This window comes from Benincasa hispida, chromosome 11 (assembly GCF_027475165.1).
Source record: "Benincasa hispida cultivar pf3 chromosome 11, pf3_genome.v1.1, whole genome shotgun sequence".
In the NCBI taxonomy this organism is placed as follows: domain Eukaryota; kingdom Viridiplantae; phylum Streptophyta; class Magnoliopsida; order Cucurbitales; family Cucurbitaceae; genus Benincasa; species Benincasa hispida.
Window position 1 is genome coordinate 24,831,784 of NC_143488.1, and position 10,912 is coordinate 24,842,695.

Consider the following 10,912-nt stretch of genomic DNA (forward strand, 5'->3'; position numbering starts at 1 on the left):
TTGAATTCTCATTCAATTTTCAAAAACAAAACTACATTTTTTTAGTTTTCAAATTTTGACTTTAATTTTGAAAAAACTTCTAATAGATAAAATTAGTATATATATGTATATATATGCTTAATTTCAAGAAAACCAAATAGTTATCCAACATGACTTAAATTATAAAATTAGAACAGCTTGTATATGATATGTAAACTTAACAACCTCGTTTGGCCAGTCAACGGTCCCATGGTCTAGTGGTTAGGACATTGGACTCTGAATCCAGTAACCCGAGTTCTAATCTTGGTGGGACCTTCCTTCCTTTTTTATTTTTGACGAATTTATTTGCCGGATCCATTTTTTATCCCACTGTTGTGCTTCGGCCTAGTTTCTATTTTATCTACTTTTTTTTTTTTTTTGTTATCTTTACTTTTTTTAATTAAAAAAACGGTTTCTAAGAGATCATTCAAAATAAAATTGTCTCCGATCAAATATGGTTACTTTTAATATTTTTGTAATTGGACTATCACGAGAGAGATATATCTCCTTAATATAGATAATACTATGAATAGAGTGTTTGAGATTGTTTTGTAGGGATTAAAAACAATATATAAGAATTTTAATGGACCATTTAATTCGTAAATTTCAATCTATTAATTTTGTGTTTTGATTTATTGAAAATCGATTTAGTAAGTCTGAAGTGAAGTTGTTAAACTTGTGTTTGGATTGTATAAATCTAGATTTGTTAAATCTGTGTTTGAATTACAATTTGTTAAACCTGAGTTTATGAAAATTTTGAAATTTCAATAACAGATTATTTTATACATTAGTTTTTAATAAAAGTAAGAAAAGAGGTATATGTTAGATTATATTTAATATGTTATTTTTATTATAAAATTAGAAGTATTATTTTAAGAATAAGTAATATATTTCTATTACATTTAATTTACTCAATTTTCCTCCCATAATTATTCTAGGAAATATAAATATTTGATTCTCCATGAAAATATTTGGAGTATTTATCATAGTGTACAAACTCATATATGTATATATGTATATATATATTTGAAAAATGATACAAGTATACCTAACATAAAATCAACGCTCCAGAAAGAAAATGTTACAGATTTTTTTATGTAATTATTTATAACTTGTTATGCTACCTAAATTTATTTACTACTTATTTGTCAAAATTACTATTAAAGTTAACTTTATTTATTTATTTAAGTAATAAAAGTTACAACATTTTCACACCCTTACTACATGAATACATGTTTAGTATATACTTAAATTAGCCTTATTTAAACAAACAAACAATGACTTTAAACTTGAAAAAGTTATAAGAATCAGGGGGGAAATCATTTTTAACTTGACAGGTTGTATATCAATATAAATCCTATACTTTCAATTTCATCCATATAAATTTAGAATTGGAAAATTGTATCAAGTTTAATTTCTATACTTTCAATTTCATAAGTTTAGTTCTCAAACTTGAATAAGTAGTTGATTAAACCAAGATTGCAAAATCTATAAATCTGTTGGGATTTATATCTTAAAACCTCGTAATTAATTAGTTATTTGATATAATAGTTGATTATTTTAAATATGCAATAATGAGTTAACCATTAAGAAAAAAATGTAAGGTTATTTCATGAGACTTGAACAGTATATAATGGACAATACAGGCGGATAATGTTCAAGTAATAACCTTAAAGGTGTATAGTATATGGATAAGGTTAGGTGTTTTATCCTAGTAACACTATGAATACAGCTCACTTTGTAAGTGTTACAAATAGTGTAAGTGTTACATGATGTAATACAAATCATTCATGTAGAGTCAAGTGAGTGGGGGTATCCTATACATTGAGATTGTATAAAACTGGACCGTGAAATACTTAATCTCTCTTTGTAACGTCGTTGATTGAAGGGATTAACATTCCATAGGATAACCATGTAACTCGATCTCAATCCTGAGTGAATTATGGACTTTTATCTATAAGAGTTGTCCTTTGATTTATATGGGTGAGAGTAGCTCGAATCACCAACTCAATAAGCCTACCACTTTAGAGACATGTTCGAGTTGGGAGCTAAGAACATAGCTACGCAATATGAAATTCACTCTTTCTCGCCTTTAGGATAAGTAGATCAGTAGTTCCTTTAAGTGTTGATTTCAGGTTTTGAACAAAGGGTGCCCACCCTCTCACTAGACCGAGAGGGACTTGGTTTATGGTAGGACCAAAAACAGATTGTTCATCTGAGCATTGTGCTTGATCTAAATGGACGGTGGTCCAATATTTCATGTAATGAGTCCATGTGCAGTGACCATGTTCTCATGTTTCTTGGCCAATACTTCAATTAAGCTGGCTAAGATGTATGCTCTGGCCTTTTCATTTTCTTTAACCCACCTATCATATGCATCACGAACATTACAAGATGCATTAACAACGGGGACTTGAGAACACTCCTCAATCAAGATGAATTTGTGGTTGTCAATGACTAGGATAGTGTTAATCGTATTTTTCCAGGCTATATAGTTCTCGCTAGTCAATTTATCAGCATCAAGTAGGTTTATTACAACGCTTGTCATTTTTAAGGTTTCTGAAAACAAACAAATTATTTATACTAAATGTTTTGCATAACTCTTTAAATCCAATCATATTTTAGCAAAAAATTCAAAAAACCCTGATATCATCTAATTTTACAATGATGCTTCAGTGATTTAAGATAAAAACCACTGAATGGTGGTGAGTAACTTCTTCACTGAACTGAGACGCTCTCAACTAATTATTACACAAGAATAATTCTTATCCCTATACAATTAGTCACCATTGATTTGGTCAAAAATCATTAATTTCCTAACAAATTTTCGTAAGTGTGACCTCCATTTTAGATCCTAAAGTTTTTCCCTAATAAGCTTGCCGAAGGGAAGAGTGAATTGAAGCAAAAACTAAAGCAATCCTATCTGTTACTAGAGTTTGCACTAATATTGATTCCATGTAAACATCTTCTGAAGGGAGGACATTTCCAGAGTGCTACAAGGCCGAGCATGATGAAAGGATTGAAATTTCCCATAGCAAAAGCAATTGAATGCATTGGTCTCTAAACTTCATTTTATAGAATAGAAAAATACAGAGAGACGGAAACGATAACCAATATTAACTTAAGCATGTTATCTACTGTATTAATCAAACAAAGAAGAAAGATATATAGGGAACCGCATACCCTTGCAGACCAATTTTTCGCGTTCCTCTCCAATTCGCATCATCTTCTCCCGACCTTACGGGGTCTTCCACGTTATCTCAGGGATGGGAATCGTGCAGAGACGTGGGCTTACACTTAAAATTACCATAAGGGAAGGAAAATAGAATTGAGAGAATTTTTCTTCTCTGTAAAAACTCATCTGCATAACACAAAGAGTCAGCGAAACTAGAAAGAACGAGAGAGAACGATTCTCACTTCTTGTTTTTCCAATTTTTTTACGTGAAAGTGAGATTGAGAAAATAATGGGTGAGAGAGTTATAACTTCCTCCTCTTTAATTTTAATTAAATTAAATTTAAATTCAAAAATTTGAATATATATATATATATATATATATATATATATTAACCACTTAATATATATAAACTATATATTATATCACATATAACATATATAACCTATAGTTAATGTTATATCACATATAACATAAACTATAGTTTCTTATTCTCTCAAAATAACCTAAGGTATTAATATGAATCACATTCATATTAATTTTAACTTACAATTTTTATATGAATCACATTCAAATAACAACCCCTATCAACAAACTATATAAATTTAATATGAATCAAAATCATATCAATTATAATATATAGTTTCTATATGAATCATATTCATATAATTAATAGTTGAATCATATTCAAATATTTATTTCTCTCATAAAACTATATAAATTTAATATGAATCATATTCACTTTAAATTTTAGTATACGAATCATATTCATATGATTAATATTTGAATCATACTCAAATATTTATTTCTCTCATAAAATCACATAATATATCAACATATATTATATTATATAATGTATCTATATACATTATTTAATTTCTTTTAATTAATTTGAACAATTCAAATTAAACTAAAATTAATTTGATTCTCATCAGTCCACATTGTGCTAATGAGAGAACCTTATGGACTTATAGATTAAAGCTCCAATGATACGAGATTAATTGATTAAACTCTTTTAATCAAATTAATCAACATTCATTAACTGTCGGTCACTCCATTAAAGACCAATAATTGAACTCTTCGCATTATAGATATATTTCTGTATCCATTGGATATAACCAATCAACAGTCCGTTGACCCTTCACAAATTGCTCATAAGTACAGTTGGGTCAAATTACCGTTTTATCCATGTAGTTACATCTAACTTCTTAAGTACCACCGATCTCTCTAATGAACAATTAGTCATAATCCAACTATGATCGAACCCCTCTCGAGTTAGGAGAAGGTGAGGCGCCTCATTGTTCAAGCCCCAAAATTAGCTCTTAAAGGAACAAGTTATCTTCTTACCCTAATTATAGGGAATGAGTTTCCTTCTTGTGTAGTTGTGTTCCTAGCTCCCCAATCAGACAAATTTCCAAAATGATAGACTTATTGAGTCGGCGAATCTAGCCACTCCCACCTATACAAATCAAAGAATCTTCCTCATAGATAGAAGTTCACAATTCATTGAGGATTAAGGTCAAGTCATCTTAGTCATCCTAGTGAAATGTAAGCCTGTTCTAGTAACAACGTTATAAAGAGAGACTTAACATTTTATGGTCCGATCTTTATATAAACTCTTTTGTATAAGATACTCCTACTCACATGTCTCCATAAAAATAATCGGGATCAAATCATTTGTAGTACTTTACAACAATTGTAACAACTACAAAGCGGGTCATATCAGTAGTGTTACTAGGATAAGACATCCAACTTTATTCATATACTATAGACCATTTAGGTTATCACTTAAACATGATCCACTTGTATGTCTCCACATACATGTTTAAGTTACATTAAATAATCTTAGATCTTAGGTTAATGGATTATTGCACAAGTAGTATAAAATTAATCAACCATTGATTCAACTAACATAAAATTACGAGGCTTTAGGACATACACCCCAACACATGAAACCTCACTTTGTAAACTAATGAAGGAGAGCGTAGGATGTGTTGACACACATCCTTCTCCCACATTCTATAAACACTTTCTCCATTTTCACCTTGATATTAACCTATGCAAACACCTTCCGAAAAGAGGACATTTCTAGAGTTCCATGAGGCCGAGCATAGATTTCACGGTATGAACTCTAACGGAGAGCATAAGAAAAAACGACCTAATTATAGGGAATGAGTTTCCTTCTTATGTAATTGTGTTCCCAGCTCCCCAATCAGACGAATTTCCAAAATGATAGGCTTATTGAGTCGGCGAATCTAGCCACTCCCACCTATACAAATCAAAGAATCTTCCTCATAGATAGAAGTTCACAATTCATTGAGGATTAAGGTCAAGTCATCTTGGTCATCCTAGTGAAATGTAAGCCTGTTCTAGTAACAACGTTATAAAGAGAGACTTAACATTTTGTGGTCCGATCTTTATATAAACTCTTTTGTATAAGATACTCATACTCACATGTCTCCACAAAAATAATCGGGATCAAATCATTTGTAGTACTTTACAACAATTGTAACAACTACAAAGCGGGTCATATCAGTAGTGTTACTAGGATAAGACATCCAACTTTATTCATATACTATAGACCATTTAGGTTATCACTTAAACATGATCCACTTGTATGTCTCCACATACATGTTTAAGTTACATTAAATAATCTTAGATCTTAGGTTAATGGATTATTGCACAAGTAGTATAAAATTAATCAACCATTGATTCAACTAACATAAAATTACGAGGCTTTAGGACATACACCCCAACACATGAAACCTCACTTTGTAAACTAATGAAGGAGAGCGTAGGATGTGTTGACACACATCCTTCTCCCACATTCTATAAACACTTTCTCCATTTTCACCTTGATATTAACCTATGCAAACACCTTCCAAAAAGAGGACATTTCTTGAGTTCCATGTGGCCGAGCATAGATTTCACGGTGTGAACTCTAACGGAGAGCATAAGAAAAAACGACCTATCATGTACATTTTTGTCCCCCCCACTATGTATTTTAAAACTTAGGGCTTATTACTTAGGTAAATCTAGGTAATAATTTATATAAGTCCTTGTTAATTTGCCCAACATAACACTTATATTGGATAGTTTAACAATGTATGATTATCATTTATTAAACATTTGAATAAATTATGATAATCAATTGCATGCTTATAAATTATTTGACTAATTCACCCTTCATGTTGATTCTTAAGTAGAGATGTTCTCTTACGATCAGCTTAAGTACTCCAGCTTAGACAGAATGTTCCTTAAACAAAGGTTCTTTACAGTCAAATAATTTTATAAATTTAATATTTTATTCTCTCATTTTAATCATATTAAAATAAAATAAAGTAAAAGTTTAACGTCTTTCTAATCTCATTAGAAATATTTTAACATAAAGTCTAATCGATAAATTTTTAAACCATTTAAAAAATAATTAGGTATTATGTTTGCATGCAAATCTTTACTATAGATTTTAATCTAACTCATTTAACATGATTGCCTATAACATGCATTTTAGTTACACTAAGTAATGCCATGCTCAATGCATTTCCATTTTCATCATATAACATAATAATTACATTATATCTAATGAAAAAAAAAAATATGCATATGATATAACATTTATATTTATATATGATGCATTAGACATGCTTATTAAATCATGCAACCATATAATATAATACTTATATTAAATATGATGCATGAACATGTTTATCATAAGGTAATATTTTAAAATATTTGACATACATTATGCAATATACTTTAACAGAATCACATGTATAAAATTAAATTAAACAGCAAAATAGATCAAATTTGTCACCCCTAAAATTAATTAAATCAATAAAATCATATTATATCAATTTAATTAATAAAATAATTAAAAAATTAAAAAAATTAAAAAAAATAAATAAATAAAGCAACTGCTGCAACTGTTCCACAGCTGGCTTGAACCCACGACCTCCTACATGCGCTGCAACCGCTGGGGCAGATGTCGTAGCATCACGACACTTAGGGATAGCGCTATGGCGCTACTTCCCCTTGTTGAAGCGCAGGACTGTGCTACAACAAGACGCAGCTACGCGAGGCCACCATACACACAACACTATGGCGTTTCTGTCTAGCATACCCAGGTGTTGTGGTGCTATGGCACAGCGCTGCAATGTTGTTTAGATAAAGTTCAACAGCAACTTCTATACCACAAAAAATTGCCTCGATCTTGAACTTCTTCCTCAGCAACACTTGCCATGAAGCCAAGACATGGACCTAGACTCGTCTACTAAATTTAAATTCCAAAAAATCGGGTCTTTACATTTGATCTCATAAAAAAACAGTAATCTAAGAAGCTAAATTTGAAATTATCTATTTTGCAAGCTAGCATTCATAATGCAGATAACAATCCACCTTTCTCTATTTTTCGATTCCAAAACGAAAAAACAAAGGCACGATTTTCTTTGATACCAATTGAAAAGATCAAATCTTAATGCAGAAGCGTGTGAATGCGTGTGCCATTGAATTTAGTTTTGGAAAATCAAGAAAAATAGAGAAATTGTAACAATTACATAATAAACATTATAAAAGCATGTTGTTAAAGGGAAAGTAATCTTACCCTTAAAGACTCTCTTTTATGTAATTCCTTCACATGCAAACTCCCACGAACTCAACTTCCCCCTTGAACAAGATCCAACAAGACACTACCACTAATATTACCTTGCTATCTTCGGATAAGAATCGATGGTGGGATCAAACTTTTGGAAAGGGAAGATGAATTTTACGGAGGAATTCTTCTGTAAGACTTTGTGAGAGAGAGATATCTTGTGAGAATTAAGAGAGAATTTTGTTGTAAATAATACATTATCTTTCACTTCTCTGCAATCTATACCACTAAATGAGAGGGGGAGTTAATTGGAGGAGGAGTTATAACCCCTCCACTAACCTGTTAAATAACTCTCCAGGGGAGTTATCTTATTTAAATTATTCATGTAATTTATATATTAAATCAAGTTTGATATATAATTAAATAAATATATTATTCTCATATATATCAAGATTAAGTCTCTGGTTTAGATTTTTTAGTCCAATCCTTCCTAATTCACATTTTTGTTGAAAGAATTTCTTTTGTAATTCTTTACATAAGGATTCTGAAAATACCAGATCTCTGCCTACACAGGAAAATTGTTAATAAAACTCCAAAATGGCAATTTGTTTTGATCCAATTTTTTTTTCTCCTTATCATACAGGAAAGATAAAAAAATTTCAGGGTAGCAAACATTCTCGAGAATTTCTTTTAGATTCGAACCCATAGCTGATGATAGAACTAGAATAGATATTTTTTGTTTCCTACTCACAAAAGCCCATATCCTTGCTTTTCGATCAATCTCTAATTCTAATCTTCCTCCCCAATCAGATATTATGGTACTGGTATAGACCGAAATTCCATTATGGTCCGATTCTAACCGGTAATAGATACCGAGGCTTTGCAATATTTGATTTATCACAATTCTGTACAGTCCATACGATAGAAGTTCCCAGGGAATTCATTAGAGGAATGTTTCCAATAAAAATTGTTTGTTCTTGCATATCCTTAGGGGTTTTCCAAATTAATCCTACTATAATTCAAAAGAATATGTGAGTGATTCATATACAGCATCTTTCTTTTATCAATGGTTCTACCAATTTATATGTTTCCACAAAAAATTGAAATTCAATTTCTTGATCTGTATTATTAATTAACATCATGTGTAACTAAAATTGTACTTGAATAATATTCAAATATAATCCTCTCTCATAACATATAGTTTTAATATGAATTTTATTTATATTAATTTTAATCTATAGTTTTATATAAATCTCATTCATATAAAAAATATTTAAATATATTCAAACATATCTATAAAGTTTAATTTTAAATTTTATTCAAAATAAACTTTATATTATAATATATTAATGTCATCTCATACAATTAATTTATATTCCCTTGTTTAGTTTAAACAATTCAAACTGTGGTTGACTCTATTCCTGATCTTCATTGACACAATAATATTCATGGTTTCTCATGCATAATTGCAAAACTATTTAACTCAAAACAAAACCTTCCATTTATTTTACAACGAGGTCATTAGAAGACCATTGTAAAAATTCATAATTTATAATTCTTTAACATTTCTGTGATAATTATTATGATAATATTCTCTCACTTTGTTCTCTATTTTGTTGTATCAAAACTGAACAAAAGTATAAAACTACTTTAAGCTTTGATTCAATTATGGTTTTGTTTTAAATTTTATGTTTTCAAGACTATATTAATTTGTCAACCTTGCATAACTTCAAATTATTAGTACATTATAATCTTAACAAACCTCCTTCACTTTGATGAGTGTGGTGATGAGTGTGGAGTGTAATTGGTTGTGGTGTTACGTTGTTCTTGTCTTAATAATAAGTTTTAAAAAAATATTCCATATTTTTAATTAAAAAAATAAATTAAAACCGATTACTAACTAAAAATTATTTTTTTGTTAAATTATACAAAATCCCTTAAATTTTGAGGTGATTTTAATCAAGTCTCTAAATTTTGCAAAGTTTCGTTTTTATTTCAAATAGCATCCTTGGACAGTCTATTCATTAAATAAGATAATTGATGTGAAGGTTGTATAACAATTGAAAGGCTTATAACTTGATATTATTTATCATATCATTCCCGTCAACTAACCTAAAAATTAGTGTGAACTTTTTTAAAAACATATACATTTGCATTTGATGGCCATTTGGTTAGCAAATTATGATAAAATAAGAATAATTTTTTAAAAATTCAAATTATTATCAAATAGATAGAAGATTTTAAAATAGTTTTCGTTTCTATAATTTATCATAAAATCAAATGTTTTAGGTAGAAAATATGAACATCATTATTAAGACGTTGTGAGAAAATAAACACAATTTTTTTTATAAAAAAAAAAAAAAAACCTCAAATGAGGTCTTATTTTATAAAATTAAAATAGCTAAGACTGTATTTGGTATCCTTTTGACTCTTTATTTTTCGTTTCTGAAAATTAAATCTATTTCCTCTCCATATACAATGATTTCATCTTTCTTAATTAAAATTGAATTCTAAGTCAAATTTCAAAACAAAAAATAAATTTTTAAAAACTATAAACTCTCGTTTGGTAACCATTTTGTTTTGAAAAATTGTGCATGTTTTCTAAAAATTTCTTACTCATGTTTTTCATATTTTCTATCTAAATATTTAAATTCTAACCCAATTTCCAAAAACAAAACTACTTTGTGAAAACTACTTGTTTTAGTTTTTATATTTTAGTTTTGACTTTGAAAAAAAAATCTAAAACATAAACAAAAAGAATATATTAACAATAGATGAAATTGGTATTTATAAGCTTGATTTTAAAAGGGACGGTTGCAAATATAGACATTAGACTCAAAGTATTCACAGATATAATATAATGTAAAAAAAAATTACAAATATGACCAAATTTAAATAGTTTATAAGTGATAGACCATATTATTGGTTCGTCTATCAGTGATAGACCATATCACTAGTAAGAGTCTATCAATAATAGAAGTCTATTGTTGATAGAGTTGGCTATATTTGAATTTTTTTTTTTAAAATAATGTTATACACTTGGTTATTATTTCTAAAAATGCTACCAATTGCAATTATCCATTTTAAAAAAACCAAACGGTTGAATACCTAATATATACATTTAACATTCAAC

General features: G+C 29.0%; 1 non-coding gene across 1 annotated transcript; it reads left to right on the top strand.

The window, feature by feature from the left end:
• Positions 1 to 222: 222 nt before the first annotated feature.
• On the top strand, positions 223 to 294 carry TRNAQ-CUG (transfer RNA glutamine (anticodon CUG)). Its single transcript has one exon. It is a non-coding gene; the product is annotated as a tRNA-Gln (tRNA).
• The last annotated feature ends 10,618 nt before the right edge of the window (positions 295 to 10,912 follow it).